The following is a 23,008-nucleotide window of genomic DNA, read 5'->3' as shown; positions in this document are numbered from 1 at the left end:
AATTCTATGATGTTTTCTAATACCTCAAATTTTGTCTAGTGACTAAAGTATAAGTTTTGAAAGTTTATTGGCTAAAGTATAAACTTTGAAAAGGTTAGGGACTGAAATGGTAATTTTAAAGGTTATATATTTTAGCCTGTAAATGAACAATTTGAATTAAAACTGATATTTTTAGTGGGAATCAGATTTTGGTATGTGAATTGTGTTAAAAGCTATAAAGCAGTAAAGTTCGGTATTGAAATCGAATATTCAGATCGAATTGGAATTTTACGAAAATTTGAAGGATGATATAAAATGGTTGGAAATATTTTTTTAATATTTTATATCAGAGATTTTCAGAAATGTGTAATTTTTCAGATTTGATGGAAACAGTGGAATTTAGTGACTAAAATGCAATTTTTGAAAATTGCATGGAAAATTTCTTAAGTAAAAGTCAAGTTGGTTCATCTTTGACTGTGGAAGATGATAAGATTTATGATGCTTGGTATTAATGTAAATATCAAGTTCATTAAGGGTAAATTAGTAAAGATATTTTAATTTTAAGGGTAAATTAGTAATTTAACATTTAATGAATTTTTAATTCATTAAATTATGAAGAAAGATGAAGAATTATTGAGGATATTTCTTCATCTTCATCATAATGGTCCTGGGTTCCTCCCAAAGGTAAGAAAACATTTTGTTTTCCATTTTTGAGCAATTTTCTTAGGATTTTGAGTTATGTCGTAAAATAGAAAATTGTTCTACGCGAAAAATGCTATCATTTGGTACCAATATTGCATGATAATCTTGATGGTGTTCAAAGATCCCAAATTCTATGGTTTGTGTTCATATAAGGGATCATGAAATTGATGATGAATCTTGATGGTTTTGAGGTTGTAGATTTATATTCAACCTTGTATGATGATTAGAACATGTTCAATCTTCCTAGAAAACTTTCTTTAAGATTCAGCCAAATTATAACTTGGGAAAACTTTTTGTTTTGATGAAATATGATTAGGTATTTGATTTTAGAGATGATTTAAGGTTTGATGGAAGTTGATTTCATGCTTGAATCGAATCGAGCAAAATAATGAAAAAATTAGATTTGGAATTTTGAACCATTCGGCCTTGGTCTTAATGGATAAGGAAAATTCTGAAAAAATTATATAAGGGTTGGAAATGATGTAGGAAGTATGTTACAAGCCTTAGAAAAATTTTAGGACCATTTTGTAATTTTTTAAAGGTTGAGGGACCAATTAACCAAATTTTAGAAAATTGATGGGTTGTTGTGTAAGTGTTATATAATTGATGTACTATGATGGAAATTGATGTTTGGGAATTGAAATGAGTGTTAGAATGTGAAATTTGATCATTTTGGAAGTTTAGAAAGTTTGGTGATTTTAATGGAAATTTCGAATTGTTTGGGAGTATTTATAGTAATATCTTTGTATGTGTACTTGGTTGATAATACTTTCAATACTGGAATTTTTGTATTGAAAGTTTAAGTGATAAAATGGTAAAGGACCATTTTATATAAGTTGGAAAAGTTGGTGTCAAAATTAAAAAGAATTAAAAAGTGTTAAAGTACTTGGTGGTGAATAGGTTTCAAGTATGATTATGGAATTTATTTTGGAAATGTATTTATGTTAGTACAATACTAACATATGTATCGATATGAATTTATGATTTTGTACATATCGTGATTGATTCGGTGTTCAAAGAAAATCGAGTATAAAAAGGACTAAGTTGGAGCATGTATTTATGTGATTTGGCTATAGTTATTGATTAAAGTATTATATTTATAACATGCCATGTTGATTTTGGCAGGTAAGAAAATCTTATGGTATTTGATGATGACATTTAAATTTTATGCATGAAATGATTGTTTATAATTTTTAAATTGCCTCACTAAGTATATACTTAGCGTGTGATGATTTTCACGCGCAGGTAAATGTTAGGAGTAGAAGTAAGGAGTACTGAGCAACATCAAGCATCGATGAGTATAATACAATATCAGTAAGACATCCTTTGATGTAATTCTGACTTATTTAGTGTAATGTACTTATAAATGTTGTAGTTGTTTTGTTAACTATTTTGGAAATAGTTGTAATGGCTAAACTAAATTGTTTTATTCTATTTCATCATGGATGATATTATTTAGTATTACTTTTATAAATGAACGTATTTGATATTTAAATATTATATAAAACATTATGTGATTTATTATTTTATATTTTCTATTATAATTGAAAAGAAAAAAAAATTCAAGCCACTTTTGAATTGGGAAATGTTTTAAGTAAATCATATGACATCTATAACCTGTATTGGTATAAGTATACAGATCGTAGGTGTTACATTAATTAGTACCATAGCTACAGGTTTAGCCGTTTCTGGACAGAAAATGAGTTTAAATATAGTTAGGAATGTATACATGCCACTAGGATGTCCAAGTTATACTAATGGTTGTATATATGCTTTGATGTTTATTATGTAGTAAAGTTACTCTTATTAATGTTAGATGATTTTGACTGTTGTTAGATGTCGGATCATCAAGAGTTAAGTAGGGCCGATGAGCGCGTTACTCCTGCACAGAGTGTGAGTAATGAGGTGAACCAAAATCAACCTCTTGCTCAGCCTAATGTAGAGCTGATTAATGTGAATCAACAAAACATGCATGTTCAAGATCGTGGGTTGTTTTTACAAGCTTTGGACAACATTATTAATCGTCAGACACCGTTATCGGTTCCTAAAGAATTGAGAAAGATGAAAGCACCTGAGTTTCGAGGCGTTGCAGATGGTGATCCGATGACTGCTGATTATTGGTTAAATGATGTTAAGAACATGCTGAACATGATGATCAGGGAAAATTAGAAGGAGTTGTGTCTCTGTTGATGGATCAAGCTAGTGTGTGGTGGAATATTGTTGCTTCATGAGTTTCTCCTGAGCAGATCACGTGGGACTTCTTTCTAAGTGAATTCAAGGAGAAATACATTGGAGATGTGTTTGTTAATGAAATGATGCAACAATTCCTGAATCTGAAGCAAGCTAGCAGGACAATTTATGGATATGAATGTGAGTTCCACCGGCAAAGTCTATTTGCATAAAAATTCATCCCGACTGAGAAAATTAGAATTGACAGATTTATTTTTGAGTTTGATCCTCAGTACAAAAGGATCCTGGTTTTTCATCATTTTACTGCTTTTCAAGAAGCTGTAAACAAGGCTAAAGCTATGGAGAAAGTTGATCTTGAAGATTTAGAGGTGAAAAAGGCTCAGTTAACAAAAAGGTTTGGAAGTTCCTACTCTGCACCATTTTCCAAATGTAACAAGGGCCAGCAACAGAAAAGTTATTTCTCCTAAGCATCTTCCCATAAAAAGGAATTTTCTGGAGGAAAGTCCAGGCAGACACAGACAACTTTAGCATATACTAAAGGTTCAGGATCTATTGTGGAAATAATCATTTTGGTCAGTGTCGGCTTATGGAAGGAAAATGCTATCATTGCAAGCAAGTTGGACATTATAAAAATAAATATCCAGAACTTTATCCAGACTAGTCTATAGCAGCACTGCAACGAGGTGGAGATAAAAAGGGTAGCAGACTAGAAACGTATGAGGTTGTATCTAATCACGAAGGCAGAAATACTGCTCGAATTTATCATATCAAGACTGATGATGATCGAGATGCTCCTTAGATTATAGCATGTACCTTTTACCTTTTTGATGAACATGTTGTGGTATTGATTGATCTCGGTTCTACTTATTCTTATATTAGTGCAAACCTGGTTAGAGATAGGGGAATCTCTTTAGAACCTATTTCTAGTGATATTGTGGCAATTAATTCGTTGGGCCATAGTGTGAGGATTAGTCGGATATGTAAAGATTGTCCGATAAAGATACAAGGAGTGGAATTTCCTGCAAATCTGTTGGAATTACCTTTCGAGGAATTTGGAATAATCTTAGGCATGGATTGGTTATCTTAATATTATGGTTGGTTAGATTGTCGTTTGAAGAGATTGTTCTTAAAGGATGTAAAGGGTTCAAAGATAATATTTGTTGGAGAAAGGGTGAATCCCTTATCCAATGTGATTTCATCCTTTACTGCTAGGAAATTGTTTTCATAAGGGTGTCAAGCAATTTTAGCAAATGTGGTGGATACAAGAACTACTAAAGTTAAGTTGGAAGACATTCCAACAGTTCGAGAATATTCAGAAGTGTTTCCAGATGAGTTACCTATTTTACCTCCAGATAGAGAGGTGGAGTTTGGTATTAATATATTTCCAGGTATCGCTCCTATTTTGATGGCTCCTTATCGAATGGCCCCGACATAATTAAGGGAATTGAAGGCTCAATTGTAAGAACTGCTAGATTGAGGATTCATTAGACCAAGTGTTTCACCTTGGGGTGTTCCGGTGTTGTTTGTAAAAAAGAAAGATAGATCCATGTGATTATGCATAAATTGTCGACAGTTAAACAAGGTGACTATCAAGAACAAGTATCCTCTTCCGAGGATCGATGATTTATTTCATCAACTTAAGGGAACAACCATTTTCTCCAAGATTGATCTTCGATTTGGATATCACCAGTTGAAGATTAAAGAGGAAGATATTCCAAAGACAGCTTTCATGACACGATATGGGCATTACGAGTTTATAGTGATGCCGTTTAGGTTGACTAATGCTCCAGCAACATTTATGGATTTGATGAACCGAGTATTTCAACCTTATTTGGATCAGTTTGTAATGGTATTTATTGATGACATTCTAGTGTACTCGAAAATAGAGAAAGAGCATGACATTTACCTTCGTATTGTGCTCGAGATCCTTAAAGAGAAAAAAATTATATGCCAAGCTGTTAAAGTGTGAATTTTAGCTGTCTTAAGTTGCTTTTCTTGGTTATGTGGTTTCGGCAGAAGGCATAAGGATTGATCCTAAGAAAGTTCAAGCTATCGTGGAGTGGAAATCTCAAAAGAATATTACTGAGGTTCGAAGTTTCTTGGGACTTGCTGGTTATTATCGAAGGTTCGTGAAGAAATTTTCGATGATTGCTTCTCCATTAACTAAACTTTTGAGAAAAGATGTTCCATTTATTTGGACTGAGAAGTGCCAAGAAAGTTTTGAAACTCTAAAGAAGATTTCAACGGAAGCACCAATATTGGTATAACATGAGTTAGGTAAAGAGTATGTGGTGTATAGTGATGCATCTCATAATGGTTTGGGTTGTGTACTTATGCAAGAAGGTAAGGTTGTAGCTTATGCTTCCAGAGAATTAAAGACTCACAAGAGAAATTATCCCAACATAATCTTTAGTTGTCAACAGTGGTATTTGCTCTAAAGATTTTGCGTAATTATTTATATGGTGAGTGGTGCTACATATACACAGATCATAAAAGTCTAAAGTATCTGTTGACTCAAAAAGAAATAAACTTGAGATAGAGAAGATGGATAGAACTTTTAAAGGATTATGATGTGTTATTGACTACCATCCTGGGAAGGCTAATGTTGTAGCTGATGCACTTAGCCGAAAGACTTATGCAGCTTTGCGAACTTTAGATGCTCGCTTTTCTTTAAAGGAAAGTGGGGCACTACTGGATGAATTAAGGATAAAGTCGATGCTTATAGATCGGATAAAAGAGCTATAGAAGAAATACAAGAGATGCTTGGAAAAGATGGCACAAGTGGAAAAATGTGAAACTAAAGACTTTGAAGTTAAAGACGATGGATGTTTGTATTATCGAGGAAGAATCTACATTCCTCATGATGATAAATTGAAGAATGATATTCTTTCTGAGGCACATTATAGTCCATTGACTATGCACCCAGGTGGAAATAAGATGTATCAAGATTTAAAGAGTCGGTATTGGTAGTCGGGTATGAAAAGAGCCATTACTGAGTTTGTTGCTACCTGTCTGACATGTCAACAAGTGAAACTAAGCATCAAGTGACTTCAGGACTTTTGCAACCGATTTCAATCCCATAATTGAACTGTGAACGAGTCACTCTGGATTTTGTTACAGGACTACCTTTAACACCAAATAGAAAGGATCCCATTTGGGTGATAGTTGACTGATTAACTAAGTTGACAAACTTCATTCTGGTGCGAATAGACTATTCATTGGATAAGTATGCAGAGTTGTATAAAAAGAGATAGTTCGACTGCATGGTGTTCCAGTGTCCATCATATCCGACAGGGATCCAAGGTTCACATCCAGATTTTGGAATTCTTTGCATAGAGCTTTGGGTACTCGATTGAGTTTCAATACAACCTTTCATCCACAGACAGATGGTCAGTCTGAGTGAACTATCAAGATATTGGAAGATATGTTGAGGGCATGTGTGATTGAGTTCGAGGGATATTGGGAAAAGTATTTGCCTCTAGCAGAATTTGCTTACAATAATAATTATCATTCTAGCATCAAGATGGCTCCGTACGAAGCTTTATACGGGACAAAGTGTCAGACACCATTAAATTGGTTTGGGTTAAAAGATTGGGATCTAGTTGGCCCTGATTTATTGAAGGAGGTTGAGAATAAAATGAGGATAATTCAAGATAATATCAAGATAGCAGCTGATCTTCATAAGTCTTATGCAGATTTGAAGCGAAAAGAGATTGAGTTCCATGAAGGTGATAAAGTTTTTCTTAAAGTATCACCTTGGAAAAATATATTGCGTTTTGGCCGCAAAGGAAAATTAAGTCCAAGATTCATTAGACCTTATGAGATTTTAAAGAGAGTTGGACCGGTGGCGTATCAGCTAGCATTACCTCCAGAAATGGACAAAGTCCATAATGTATTTCATGTATCGATGCTTTGAAGGTATCGATCAGATACTTCACATGTAATTACACAGGAGGAAATTGAGATTCAACCAGATTTATCATACGAAGATGAGCCAGTAAATATTTAACACATGAAGTCAAAAAACTAAGAAATAAGATGATTCCATCGGTAAAAGTTCTTTGGCGGAACCATAAAGTTGAGGAACCAACTTGGGAGCGAGAAGAAGACATGAAGAAAAATTTCCTCATCTATTTAATTCAGGTATGTAGATATGTAGAGAAAATTCGAGGATGAATTTTCTTTAGGGGGAATTGTAATACCCCAAATTTTATTTAGTGACTAAAGTATAAGTTTTGAAAGTTTAGTGGCTGAAGCATAAACTTTGAAAAGTTTAGGGACCGAAATGGAAATTTTTAAAAGTTATATAATTTAGCCTGTAAATGAACAGTTTGGATTAAAACATAGATTTTAGTGGGAATCAGATTTTGGTATGAGAATTGTGTTAAAAGCTATAAAGTAGTAAAGTTCGGTATTGAAATCGATTATTCGGATTGAATTGGAATTTTAAAGAAATTTGAAGGATGATATAAAATGGTTGGAAATATTATTTTAATATTTTAGATCAGATAAATTTGGCTAAAAAATGGGCAATTTTTTAGATTTGACCGAAACAGTGGAATTTAGTGACTAAAATGCAATTTTTGAAAATTGCATGGCAAATTTCTTAAGTCAAAGTCATGTTGGTTCATTTTTGACTGTGGAAGATGATAATATTTATGTGGCTTGGTATTAATTTAAATATCAAGTTCATTAAGGGTAAATTAGTAAAGATATTTTAATTTAAAGGGTAAATTTGTAATTTAGCATTTAATGAATTTTTAATTCATTAAATTATGAAGAAAGATGAAGAATTATTGAGGATATTTCTTCATCTTCATCATAATGGTCCTGGGTTCCTCCCAAAGGTAAGAAAACATTTTGTTTTCCATTTTTGAGCAATTTTCTTAGGATTTTGAGTTATGTCGTAAAATAGAAAATTGTTCTACGTGAAAAACGCTATCATTTGGTATCAATATTGCATGATAATCTTGCTGGTGTTCAAAGATCCCAAATTCTATGGTTTGTGTTCATATAAGGGATCATGAAATTGATGATGAATCTTGATGTTTTTGAGGTTGTAGATTTATATTCAAGCTTGTATGATGATTACAACATGTTCAATCTTCCTAGAAAATTTTCTTTAAGATTCAGCCAAATCATAACTTGGGAAATGTTTGTGTTTTGATGAAATATGATTAGATATTTGATTTTAGAGATGATTTAAGGTTTGATGGAAGTTGATTTCATGCTTGAATCAAATCGAAATCGAGCAAAATAATAAAACCTTAGATTTGGAATTTTGAACCATTCGACCTTGGTCTTAATGGATGAGGAAAATTTTGAAAAATTATGTAAGTGCTGGAAATGATGTAGGAAGTATGTTACAAGCCTTTGAAAAATTTTAGGACCATTCTGTAATATTTTAAAGGTTGAGAGATCAATTTAGTAATTTTGAAAATTTGATGGGTTGTTGTGTAAGTATTATATAATTGATGTACTACACTGGAAATTGCTATTTGGGAATTGAAATGAGTGTTAGAATGTGAAATTTGATCATTTTGGAAGTTTAGAAAGTTTGGTGATTTTAATGTAAATTTCAAATTGTTTGGGAGTATTTATAGTAATTATGTCTTTGTATGTGTACTTGGTTGATAATACTTTCAATACTGGAATTTTGTTTTAAAAGGTTAAGTGATAAAATGGTGAAGGACCATTTTATATAAGTTGGAAAAGTTGGTGTCAAAATTAAAAAGAATTAAAAAGTGTTAAAGTATTTGGCGGTGAATAGGTTTCAAGTATGATTATGGAATTTATTTTGGAAATGTATTTATGTTAGTACAATACTAACATATGTATCGATATGAATTTATTATTTTGTACAGATCGTGATTGATTCGATGTTCAAAGCAAATCGAGTATAAAAAGGACTAAGTTGGAGCATAATGAGGAATTTTTTTTTTTGAAAATTTTAAAGTGTCAAGGTGAGTGCAATACATGCATGACATTGTACATAGATGTTTTATACATCTTTAGGAAGACTTGTGATAAGTCTACCTTGTTTTATCAGCATGAAATTTTGACATGGATGTTATTTTGGGTATGAACTGCCCTAATGTTTGTTTCATGGTTATACGTTGCCATGGATGATTTAATTCATGACTAGATGCCCAAGTATTTTATTGAGGTTCAATGGTATTAATGCTATGCCGTAGAGTCTAGCAGCTGTGAAAATTTAAGTAGTACTAATGTGTATAGTAAAGACACATAGTACAAGTTAGGTGGGCAAGACCCGACCTCAGTACTACGGTGCAATTTATTAGGTGAGCATGGCTCGACCTTAGCGTTATTACGCAACTTTTTACTCCTATACCGGGTTCCTCATAGATTAATAAATTGGGCTATAGTTATTGATTAAATTATTATATTTATAACATGTCATGTTGATTTTTCCAGGTAAGAAAATCTTATGGTATTTGATGATGACATTTAAATTTTATGCATGAAATGATTATTTATTATTTTTAAATTGCATCACTAAGTATATACTTAGCGTGTGATAATTTTCACGCGTATGTAAACGTCAGGAGTAGAAGTAAGGAGTACTGAGCAACACCAAGCATCGAGGATTATAATACAATATTAGTAAGACGTTCTTTGATGTAATTCTGACTTATTTAGTGGCATGTACTTATAAATGTTCTAGTTGCTTTGTTAACTATTTTGGAAATAGTTTTAATGGCTAAACTAAATTGTTTTACTCTATTTCATCATGGATGATATTATTTAGTATTACTTTTATAAATGAACGTATTTGATATTTAAATATTATATAAAAAAATAATGTGATTTATTATTTTATATTTTCTATTATAATTGAAAAGAAAAAAAATTCAAGCCACTTTTGAATTGAGAAATGTTTTAAGTAAATCATGTGATATCTATAACCTGTATTGGTATAAATATATGGGTCGTAGGTGTTACTTTGATTAAATAGTAGTTTGATCTTATTATTTTCTAAGGGAACATTTTAGCTTCCAATATATCTTCCGGGTAAAGTGACCTTTATTTTATAACATTAATATTTGTTTATTAATAATTTTCATTTAAAAAAGATTTTTATTTTAAAATAAAACATTAAAGCTAAAATGCAATATAATAGTGCTAAAGCTATTAAATTAGTTCTCGATTCTCATGCATACAATAGCCCCCTATCTTTGGTTAAAGCTATAGTTATTGATTAAATTACTATATTTATAACATGTCATGTTGATTTTCGCAGGTAATAAAATCTTATGGTATTTGATGATGACATTTAAATTTTATGCATGAAATGATTGTTTATTATTTTTAAATTGTTTCACTAAGTATATACTTAACGTGTGATGATTTTCACGCGTATATAAACGTCAGGAGTAGAAGTAAGGAGTACTGAGCAACATCAAGCATCGAGTAGTATAATACAATATCAATAAGACGTCCTTTGATGTAATTCTGACTTATTTAGTGGCATGTACTTATAAATGTTCTAGTTGCTTTGTTAATTATTTTGGAAATAGTTGTAATGACTAAACTAAATTGTTTTACTCTATTTCATCATGGATGATATTATTTAGTATTACTTTTATAAATGAACGTATTTGATATTTAAATATTATATAAAAAAATTATGTGATTTATTATTTTATATTTTCTATTATAATTGAAAAGAAAAAATTTTCAAGCCGCTTTTGAATTGGGAAATGTTTTAAGTAAATCATGTGATATCTATAACCTGTATTGGTAAAAATATATGGGTCGTAGGTGTTACATGTTTGATTAAATAGTAGTTTGATCTTATTATTTTCTAAGGGAACATTTTAGCTTCCAATATATCATCCGGGTAAAATGACCTTTATTTTAGAACATTAATATTTTTTATTAATAATTTTCATTTAAAAAATATTTTTATTTTAAAATAAAACATTAAAGCTAAAATGCAATATAATAGTGCTAAAGCTTTTAAATTAGTTCTCGATTCACATGCATACTATAGCCCCCTACCTTTGGTTAAAGCTATTGTCTTCATGCACAATCGTGCTTGGTGTACAGAGATTATTTAGATATCACGTGAATGCAATATGGTGTAATACCCTAAATTTTGGTTACTGACCAAAATGTAAAATTTGAAAGTTTAGTAGTTAAAGTATAAACTTTAGAAAGTTTAGGGACCTAAGTGATAATTTTCCCAAAAAAATTTAATCCATAAATGGATAATTTAATATTGAAAGTGAAGTTTTATTGAAATCATGTTCTTGATATGGAAATTGTGTTAAAAACTAGAAAATGTTAAAGTTCGAGAAAAATTTGATAAATCTGATCGAATAGAATTTTAGAAAAACTTGAAGGATGATAAATTAGGATTAAAAATATTATTTCCACATTTTAAAACGATGGAAAATAATATAAACCATTGGATTTGAGGATTTAATTCCATGTTAAATATGGACTGTTGGATTAAAGTGGCAAGATTGTAATTTTTGGAAAATTGCATGGGCAAAACAGTAAAGTGGTAAATATTTTGTTTATATTTGACTTTTGGAAGATGATAAGATTGAGGTGTCTTGGGTTGATGGTAAATATGAAGTTTCATTAAGGGAAAATTAGTCTTTTCTCAATTAAATGAATAAAATATTCATTGAAGCTTAAATTAAAGGTAAATTAACATGAAATTTGTCTAAAATTTCATGAAACCTTGTACATCTTTTCTCCTTCAAGCCGTGAGCTCCTCCAAAGGTGAGAGAAAATTTCTTTTCAATTTTTGAGCAATTTCCTTTGGATTTTGAGTTATGCCGTGAAATAGAAAATTGTTCTACGCAAAAAACATTATCTTTTGGTACCATTTATGCTTGCTAATCTTGATTGATTTTAAAGATCCAAAATTTGAGGGTTTATGTTCACATTAGGGTTTATGGAATTGATGATGAATCTTGATGTTTTTGAGGCTGTAGATTCATTTTCAAGCTTGTTTGATGATTAGAACATGCTCAATCCACCTAGAAATGCTTCCATGAGTTTTGGGCAAATTATAGAGTTTTAGAACTTTTTGTTTTGATAAAATTTGATTAATTGTTTGATTGTAGAGATGTTGTAAAGTTGCATGGAGGTTGATTTCATGCTTGAATAGAATCAAAATTGAGCAAAATCATGAAAAAACCTAGTCTAGAAACTTTAGGACATTCAACCATGGCTTGTATGGATGGGAAAAATTATGGAAGAATTATTTAAGGTCTAGAAATGATGTAGGAAGTATTCTACAAGCCTTAGGAAAATTTGGGGACCATTTGGTAATTTTCAAAAAGTTAGGGGACCAAATCGACAATTTTGGAAAAATAGCAGGTTATTATGTAATTATTCAATAGTTGATGTACTATGCTGTAAATTGTTGTTTTGGAATTGAAATGAGTGTTAGGATGTGAAATTTGATCATTATGGAACTTTGGAAAGTTTAGTGATTTTTATGCAATATTTGAATAGCTGGGGTGGTTAAATGTAATTGTGCCTTTGTAAATGTACTTAGTTGGTAATAATTTCAATGCTTGAATTTTGGTATTGAAAGTTTAAGTGGTAAAAGGGTGAAGGACCATTTTATATAACTTGGAAAAGTTGGTGACAATATTAAAAGAATTAATAAGTGTTGAAGTATTTTAATAGTGAATAAGTTTCAAGTATGATTATGGATTTTGTTTTGGAAATATATTTATGTTAGCAAAATACTAACATATGTATCGATATCAATTTGTGATTTTGTACAGATCGTGACTAATTTTGTGTTCGAAGCAAATTGAGTATAAAAAGGATTAAGTTTGGAGCATAGTGAGGCAAATCTTTTGAAATATATATTGTGTCAAGGTGAGTGCAATGCATGCATGACAATCATGGATGTTTATACATCATCAGGAAGGCTTATGATGAGTCTACCTTAATTACATTAGCAAAACATTTATGTTATTTATCATGTATTTGACATGTTGGAATATGTCAATGGTTATATAGCAAATGCATTGATCACTTATGGATATATATATATATATATATATATATATATGAATGTTATTTTGGGTATGAATTACCCAAATGCTGAATGAGATTGATACATTGTTATGGATGAATCAAGAATACACTATAGGCCCAAGTGAGTTATTGAGGGACATGGTATAGATGACATGCTATAGAGTCCAGCAACAGGCTGCATATTCGAGATTACACTAAAGTACAATTAATGTATATTGTGGGCACAATTTTATGTGTCATATTCGAGACTATACTTAAGTATACCTAGTACAGTGGGTGGACATGACCTTATGTGTCATACTCGGGCTAGCACTACGGTGCATATCTATGTAGATATTCAACTCGTTTACCTAGGGTCCTCAAGGTCTACATTTTGGGCTATGGTTTATTGAAAATATTTTATATTACACCATTATCATGCTTACTGTAGTAACTAAATGGATACACAGGTAAGTGATTATGCTACATTTGATTAAGACATATGGTTGTATATTATTGATGTATTTCACTGTTTATTATTGTTAATTTGCCTCACTAAGTGTATACTTAGTATGTGATGATTTTCACGCGTAGATAAAAATCAGGAGTAGGAGAAGGAGTATTCAGTAACCCCAAGCATCGGGGAGTATATTACAGCATCAATAAGACTCTTTTGATGTGATTTTGACTTAGTTAGTGGCATGTACTTATGAATATCCTAGTTACTCTGTTGAACTATTTTAGAAATGGTTTGTAATGATTAAACTAAACTGTTTTACCCTATTTCATCATGGACGGTGTTAACTAGTATTACTTTTATAAATGGAAGTATTTGATATTAATATATGTTTTAAATAATATGCAACAATTTTATGTGATTTAGTATTTTTATAATAATAACTACATTTTGAAGAAATTAATTTCAATCATTTTTGAGTTGAGAAATGCTTAAGTAAATCATGTGACAACTAACCTGTATTAGTATAAGTATACGGGTCGTAAGAGTTTCATATGGTGGTAGACCACTTAGTGAAAATGTCATCTCCTGATCAACATCATGTTTCTCTACTTGATTCTATGTCATCCGATGTTCTTTTACTTGTTGCAAGAGATAAATTACGTCTTTCTTATGGTAAATCAGTTCGTTATTAATCACGCAGTTTGATACCATTTTTAGTTAAGATTGTTTAATCAAATATTAAAATTTAAATTTGACAATATGTTAAGTTTTTTAAAAAAAACAAAACCCAAATAATCCTATAACAAAAATGCTCTTGAAATCGAAGTCAATTTTAGATTCAAAATTTTTAAAAATTGACAAAATTCTAAAAATATAATTAGTGACCTTTAAAAAAAGATAAAAGGAAGAGTGCTATAGTCGAAAGAAAGAAAAATAATCCGATAAATATTGAAGAAATAAGAGGTTTCGACATTAGATCTACATGATTTCAAATGCTTGTCGGTTAAAATGAAGTTAGGGGTGTTCACTATTTGGTTTTAATCAAATTAGTTTGAATAATTCGTTTGATTATCGAATTAGTTTGGTCGAGGAACGGTTAATTTTTTTAATATTCGGTTAGGGTCTGTTTGTTTGGCTGTAATTGGTTTTCCGGAAAATGAATTACTGTAATTTGAATTACTGGAAAATGAATTACTGGAATTTGAATTTTGAAAAATGAATTACATTTCTGGAAAATGAATTACATTTCTGGAAAACATCTGGAAAACGTTTTATGATGTTTGGAATGTGTTATTTAAACATTTTTTCACTAGTTGAAGAGTTTTTTTTAAAATTATTTATTACAAATATTAAATATAATAAATAATATTATTTATCATAAAACTTAATATTATTATTTTAAAATATTAAAATAATTTATTTATTATTAAATATTATTTTTATAATTTTATTAATAAAAATATTAATATTGGTATATTTTAGTGAAATAAAATATTATAAATTATATTAATTATTTATTAAAGTAATTTTGTTATATTATATTTTAAAAATATTAATTAGTATATTTTAAATATCTTTACTAAAATATTATTTAAATATATAAATAAAATTATTCATTATTAAATATATAAAAAATTTATTATATATTATTAAAATAAAAATATAATATCTTATATTATTATAATATAATTGATTATTTTATATAATATTAAAAATATAATATTATATTATTATAAATATTAATAAATATATTTTAAATATTTTAATAATTAATATTTTGATGAAAATGATATTAAAATATTTTATTAATATTAAATTCATAAAATAAAATTATTTTGTGAAAAGTTTAGAAAATGACTTACGTAAAAAGAATCCGTAAGTCATTTTACAGAAAACACAAAGGAAATTCTGTTACTAGGAAAATGAATTACGTTCCGGAAAACGAATTACGTGAAACAAACACGGGAAAACATTTTTTGAAAAACGAATTACGTGAAACAAACACGGGAAAACATTTTCCGGAAAACGAATTATATGAAACAAACACGGGATTTCGGGGAAAACCAATTCCGTAATTCCAATTACATCAAACAAACACACCCTAAATTATCAATAGTTAATTAAATTTTAACTCAAATAAAAAAATATCTCTATTACAATCAAATTAATCTAATTAAAAAAATATAAAATTTTTAATTAATTCGGTTAATTGACTAAATTAACCGTTTGAACACTCCTAAATGAAGCCCAAAGTCACCCCATGTATATTTGTATATTCACTTTCATAGTATACTAGCATGTCTGGACAATTTAGCGACATATCTTGTAGGGGTGTGCATTTTTGAATTCGAAAATTATTTGATCTGAAATTTTGAATATCCTATCCGAATATAAACTTTAATTTGGTAAAAAAATTAATTTTAAATTTAATATTTTAATGCATATTATTGATACAATTTCTAACTTTTTGAGTGAGAAACACCATAATTTCTTTTATGATAAAAAATAATTTTATGAATATATTTTATATTTTAATACTTTGAAGATGTTACATTTATTTCACAAAATTGAAGTATTTTTCCTCCATTGTTCATGCAGCATTTCCCATTCAACGGGATGTTGGCAGAGTAAAAGAAAAATACCCATGAGAAAATGGCTTCCAAGCTGCAGTTTCCAACATTCTATTGTTGGTCGTTTTGGTTTAAAACAGAAGCCTAATTGTTTCTACGCTGGGGTGGGTTTGTGATTGTTGGGTTATTTGATTAAATTTTTCTAAGGGCCCAATTTTTATCGGGTTTTCGAATAATCAAAAAGTCAATTTAACCGATTCCTATCTGATCCGAAGATCTGATTTTTTTGTCAGATATCCGATCTGAACTATCCAAAATACATTTTTTTACAATTTTTCTGAAAATTATTACTCTAACCTTTAATTTCTCATTTTTCTAATAAACAAAAAATGATAATTGTTTATCATCAATTGCGGTGCTTGAATTATATCGAATACTATTTTTAAAATTTTAGGTAAGATCATGTTTCTAAATTCTTTCTTTTGACTTTTATATATCTTCAAATTCTAGATAAGATTGTTCCTTTATTTGCAAATACTATATTATGTATTTGAGAAAAATATGTTTGAAAATATTGGTGTTGACACTATCATCAATGATTTTGTATCAAGAAATGCTTGAAGGCAATGTTTTTTTATAAATATTTGTATGCTTAAATATATTTTTGACATTTTTAATATTGTAATGAATTATTATTTGTTTGATTTAATAAAAAATTCTAATAGAAATTCTATATTACATATTTCTTAATTTCTTTTTGAAGTAGGGGTATATTTTTTAATTTCGTCATGCGTAAAAAATAATAAGATTGGCCCTGAGCGTGGCATTTATAGCTGGAATGGTGTCCTGTGTGTGGCTTGTGTTTTGGCAAACACGAAATTTATTTAGTTATATATTGTTTTCATATGCTTATATCTAGGGATGACAATAGGTTGAGTTAAGGTTGGGTTTTTGGTCATTCTGACCTAGCCTGAAAATATGTATTCTCTATCCGAACTCGATCTGATTTAAAAATTATATATTCTACATTCGATTTGACCTGACCCAAAAATATATATCTTCCACCTGATTCCGATTTAACCCAAATTTTTAGAGTATAAATCCTGTTGGACCTGATCCAACTTGGTAGAAAATAAGAATTTCATTAAAAAAATACTTTTAACAAAATTATAGTATTATCCTTAGGTCGGATCGGATTGGAGTTTTTTCACCATCCACTTGGACCCAATTCGATCAACCTTAGCCCTTAAAAGTTCGACCCAACCTGACCTAAACTCAATTTTTTTAAATAATCGATCCTATCAAATTGGGTAGAGTTGTAACCCGTCAGTTTCGAGTTAAATTGCTATACCAACTTATATATGGATTTCTTAGGCCTCAAATATCAAATAATTTAAGTTGTTTGACATGGTTTTAGTTTGTCAATCTCAATGTAATGTATCTGTCTAATTCTTAGTAGTGAATATGGATCCTTACTGCTCCTTTAGTTGCCCATGTATTTTGCAACTAAATGGTATTGTTTATGTTATTTGTACATAAAAAATGTACACAAATAATTTCGTCCTCGAAATTTACCTAGTTTGAACAGATGCGAGAATTTAGCTTCCATCAACTCTAACGTCTCCTAGGTAGCATCTTTGGGATTGTGGTTGCTCCACTAAACTTTAACCACTATAATCTACTTATTGCAAAGAACTCTCTCGTCTTGATCTAAAATTTAAACATATTTCTCCTCATAAGAAAAATCCGGTCTCAAGTCAACATTCTCAATCTGAATGATATGACCCATATCAGGATGATATCGCCTCAACATATAAACATGAAAAATATCATGAATACAACTAAGCTGAGGAGGCAACTCTAACTGATAAACAACAGGTTTGACTCTATTCAGAATACGATATGTAATATCCCAAACATCGGGTCAGTGACTAAAGTGCAAGAATTCAAAATTTAGCCGTTTAATTTTGATACATTGAAATGTTCAAGGATTGATTTGGAAATTTTTGTTTAGGATATTTTATTAAAGATTGAAGGATGGAAAAAAATGGTATTTTGGCATGAAATGAATTTAAAATCCATTTTAAGGTTATTTAAACATGTGAGGAAAAGGAAAGAAAGGCCTAGAACTCTTCTCTTCATCTTCTCTTCTTCCTTTTCCACCGTGAACCTCCATGCTAAGGTGAGTAATCTTAAAGTTGGTTGTTTCTTGCATTTTTAAGTTGGTTTTGATATTTTGGGTAGTGTAGAAGCTTAAGAAATCTTATAGATGACTAAAAACTATGAGATTAATGAGTTAAAGTTAATTTGGTAAAATGGGTTTTTAAGGGAGTTGATGAAATTTGATTAGTATTCAGATTTTAAAGGCATATTTGACTTGTCAAAGACCTGAATAATATTTTTGAACTATTAGAAAGGATTGAGAACATTTTTAAAGAATGAGTTTAATTTTTAGTTTTAAGTGTTCTAGTGAAAATTTTGGATGTTAAAGGGGATTTAATTGATATAAGTTGGTTGTGATAAGTGTTATTGAGTTTAAGGGCATGAATAGAGTTAGAAGTATGAGATTTAGGTGAGTTTTGGGTAAAATTCGAAATGAAATAAGTGAATTCTGGGCAAGGATATTGGTATTGGAAGAACAATATCGATATTGTATGAATCGGATGAACAATATTGATACTAAAGGGGTAGTATCGATATTGGGGGTATCGATACCAATAGTAGGGTACATATACTGTAATTGAAGAGGAAATTCCAGAATGCAATTTGGGTATCGATACTGAGGTAGGTATCGGTACCATAGAATGGAAGTATCAGTACTGGGTGTAGAGTACCGTTATTGTTCAGCCTAAAATTTTGAATTAGGTTTTTTATTTAGTTTATGTTAATGTTGTTTGGTTAAAAATTAATTGGGCTCTGATATTCATCTTGGTCATGTTAACGTGTAGATTCGATCGAAAACAAGCGCTAAACAAATTGATGTATAAAGATATTGAGCGAATGTGAGAAAGATTTTGCTTAGGGCTTAAGTGAGGCAAATGTGAGTGCATACTACTTTAATGTATTAATACAAGGGAAGAAGACTTGTGATGAGTCGACTTGTGATGAGTCGACTTCCAATGATTTTTAACTAAAATATATTTTTAATAGTTATTTATATTTTTATGATTTTACTTAAATCATAATTCAAAAGCATTGTTTTGATTTCGTTACTACGAGTATATGTTCTATGTGAATAAATGATCATATGAGTAGTTTTAGGTGATTATATGGTTAAATCCTAAAGTATGTGCTATGAAAATTAGAGGTATAATTGGCATGCCAAGAGTTGAGGGATCTACACGGTCATTTGTGATAATTCTATGTGGTCTTTCGGGACAATTCTACGATGTACTTCGAGACATGTCTATGTGGCACTTCTGTGCATATTCTACGTGGAACTTCGGCACAAATTTTACGCGGCCGTTTCGACTGTAATTACAGTACATAACCTCAAAGTACTCATATACCTTGAGTTTTCAGTAATATGCGTTGGGTTATTTAAATAAGTTACTATGAATTGAACAATGCATAACAATATATGTTATTTATATGAAATGTTTCCCCTAAAATATTTAAGTAAATATTTTAATCTTTTATTATACTCATTTATGCCTCACTAAGTCAAAGACTTAGTCTGTGAGTGTTTTCACACGTAGGTTCGGAGAAGTCAGCAGAGTAAGCTAGGTGAGGATAACATACCTTTGAAGAAGATTAAATCAGACTGATCTGAATAGTATGTGATTTTGTTATTTGAAATTTTGTTGGCATGTACTATAAATGTTTAAATCACAAATGCCCTTATATGTTTTGTAACTATATTAATTAAGGTTATGTAAATATATTCAATATTTTTTTTCATTGTCTTATATTAAGTTTGATTTTAACTAGTGTAAATGAAGGCTTCACCACTCAAATAAAAGTAAAAAGTCAAATTTTAGTCAGATTTTCATATAGTCAAAGTGTTGAAAAGTCAATGTGACACCTCAGATTCGTATCTGGGTCGAATACGGGTCGGGTATGGGTCAGGGTGTTATATTTTTTGGTATCAGAACTTAGGTTGAGTTGAGTTTTCTAGATAGACCACCGATCAACTGTCAAAGATGTCTGGTCTTTACATGCCAATGAAATAACAAAAATCGCTGATATGATAGTGTAATGAGTATGTTGTCTTTGCTAAAATAGTTAAGTGATTATATTTTAATAGATATCAGACTATGAGGGCTCCCGAAGTGAAGCGGGAGAATGAGTAAATGAGGGTAGTAGCAATTCACCTGCCCCAGCTAGGTAAGGTGAAGATCAAGCGCCTCAGGGAGTGCCTGTGTAGGATCAGGGAGTATTTTTTTCGGAAGTTGAACGTGATCCTAACACGTTTCCAACTGTCTACTTCCCTGGCTCCTATGATGAATGTTGCTAATGAGTTAAAAAGTTTAGGATCACCTGAGTTAAGGGAGAAGCTAAGGAAGGTCCTGTTTCTACAGATCTTTAGCTAAACGACATGAAAATTATGCTTGATGGTCTCCATTGTTCTGAAATGGAGAAATTGGATGGAGTAGTCTCACTGCTAGGAGGTCAAGCACGTGTATGGTGGACTAATGTGACGATGAGAGTGCCTATTGATCAAGTGGCATGGCCGTTCTTTATGGAAGAGTTCAAGAACAAATATATCGATGATTAATTCATTAGACAATTGAAGTAGGAGTTCATGAATTTGAAGCAAGGGAGTCACACTGTGTGTGAGTATGAGTGTGAGTTTAATAAATTGAGTAGATTTATAGATGAATTGGTCCCAAATGAGAAAAATTCATGTGATTGGTTCGTGGAGGGTTTGTGCCCCAGATTGAAGGAGCTGCTAATAGCGCCGAATCTTTCCATTAGGTAGTGAATTAAGGTAATGCCTGGAATGACACCAATTTCGATGGCTCCTTATAGAATGGCCTTGAAGGAAATGAGTGAGTTAAAGGATTAGTTGCAAGAGTTATTGGATAATGGATTTATCAGACCTAGTGTATCACCTTGGGGTGCGCCAGTTCTAATTGTAGAGAAGAAAGATGGTTCAATGCGTTTATGTATTGATTATTTGTAGCTCAAAAAGGTGACAATAAAGAATAAGTATCCTCTCTTGAGAATCGATGATTTATTTGATCAACTCAAGGGAGCTTCGATGTTCTCTAAAAATTGATTTACGCTATGGCTATCACCAGTCGAGGATACAAGAAGAGGATATTCCAAAAACGACTTTTAGGACCCGATATGGCCATTATAAGTTTGTGGTAATGCCGTTTGGATTAACTAAAGCACCGGCAGTGTTTATGAGTCTTATGAATATAGAGTTATGGTTAAATGTTTTAGGGCTACAAAGGCAAAGACAAAGAGCGTATAAGTCGCTATTGAGGATTTATAATAATTTCAGTTACAAATTAGATATTTTCATTGTTAGACCCTAATATATAGTTGTTCAAAGTTAACGATCCAGAAAGGCCTCGAAAGGATTACAAGATTATAATGATTGAAAAAGTGAGCTGAGAAAATGAAAGATTTTATAAGAAACAATCGTGAACGATTAACTTCCACGACTAGAATGCAAAAACGATTCATATTGATAAAGATTGCTTAATAAGGATTGACGAGCTTTACAGTTAAAAGTATATAAGCGTTTCTTTTTAATTTTTGATCGAATATTAGAATTCGAAGTGATTAATGCTAGTTTGATGATTTTTTTTTAAAGTTGAACTAGGTTTCGTTATTATTTATGTGTTAGGGAATCAAATTCCCAATCATACGCAAAAGTCAATAATAATTGTATTTTTCCTAATGATATTTCGATTTAATTAAGATAAAGGAAGGACACGAAGTAGAATATTGATTAATAGTTTAAACTTTCCGAAAGAATATAAAGGTGGAGCGGTAGAAAGTATAGTATCTGTACGAGCCGTGATTGAGTAGAATTTTGAAAAGTTATTCTGAATTCTAAATCTCTTGGAATTTACTGATTATTCAAAAGTTTCATAAAAAAACTCTCGATGACCCCCTCCCCACTAATCAAGTTATTAGTAAATGAGGCAATATTTATTTGGATTAGTAAGAAACAAGAAAATGCAAGGTATGTAATAATAAGATCAGTTGAAAATTGATAGTTTAGAAAGTAAGTCGGAGAAGTCATTTCAATTTTATAGAGGATATTTGAAAATGATTCTCATGTGGTAAAGAAGACAAATCAAGTGGGTTTCGTTCGAAGTAAGAGAAAATTTATTTCGAAATGTGTATGGAGATAGGATTTTTTTAATTGTTAATAGGTCAGGAATTAAAACAACAAGTCTTGTTCAAAGTAAATTTTGTAAATTGGATTGGAAAATCCGTCAGAATTTGTACAAGTTGAATTGGAATTTTTTTCTATGGTTAGATTTTCATAGAGTCAAAGCGTTGAAAAGTCAATGTGACACCTCATATTCGTATCCGAGTTGAATACGGGTTGGGTACGAGTTGAGGGTGTTACATGGTATGACCCAATGAATCTCAGACTCAACTTACCTTTCCGTCAAAATCTCAACACCTTCTTCCACGGAGACACCTTCAGAAAAACTTGATCCCCAACCTCAAACTCAATATCCTTTCTCCTATAATCAACAAAAGATTTTTGTCTATCAAAGGCATCTTTCAGGTGATCAAAGATCAATTTGATTGTATCATCTGCCTCAGATAACTATGGACCCAACGTCATTCTATCATGCAACTCAATCCAACAGATAGGAGTACATCATTTACGTCTATGCAGAGCCTCATATGGTGCCATGCAGATGCTAGCTTGGTAGCAGTTGTTGTAAGCGAACTCAACTAACGATAAAAAGTTCTCCTAACTATCACAAAAGTCAATCACACAAGCCCGTAGCATATCCTCCATAACATGTATCACTATCTCGGACCAACCATCAGTTTACGGATGAAAGCTATACTAGAGTTCAGACGAGTACCCAAAGCTTCATGTAGATCCTTCTAGAATCTAGAAGTGAACCTCAGATCTCAGTCAGAAATGATAGACATGGAACACCATGAAGTC

The sequence above is a fragment of the Hibiscus syriacus genome, unplaced genomic scaffold, assembly GCF_006381635.1.
Source record: "Hibiscus syriacus cultivar Baekdansim isolate YM2019G1 unplaced genomic scaffold, ASM638163v2 tig00003721_pilon, whole genome shotgun sequence".
In the NCBI taxonomy this organism is placed as follows: Eukaryota; Viridiplantae; Streptophyta; class Magnoliopsida; order Malvales; family Malvaceae; genus Hibiscus; species Hibiscus syriacus.
The sequence above is the reverse complement of the archived record's forward strand: the minus strand, read 5'-3'. Positions refer to the sequence as shown.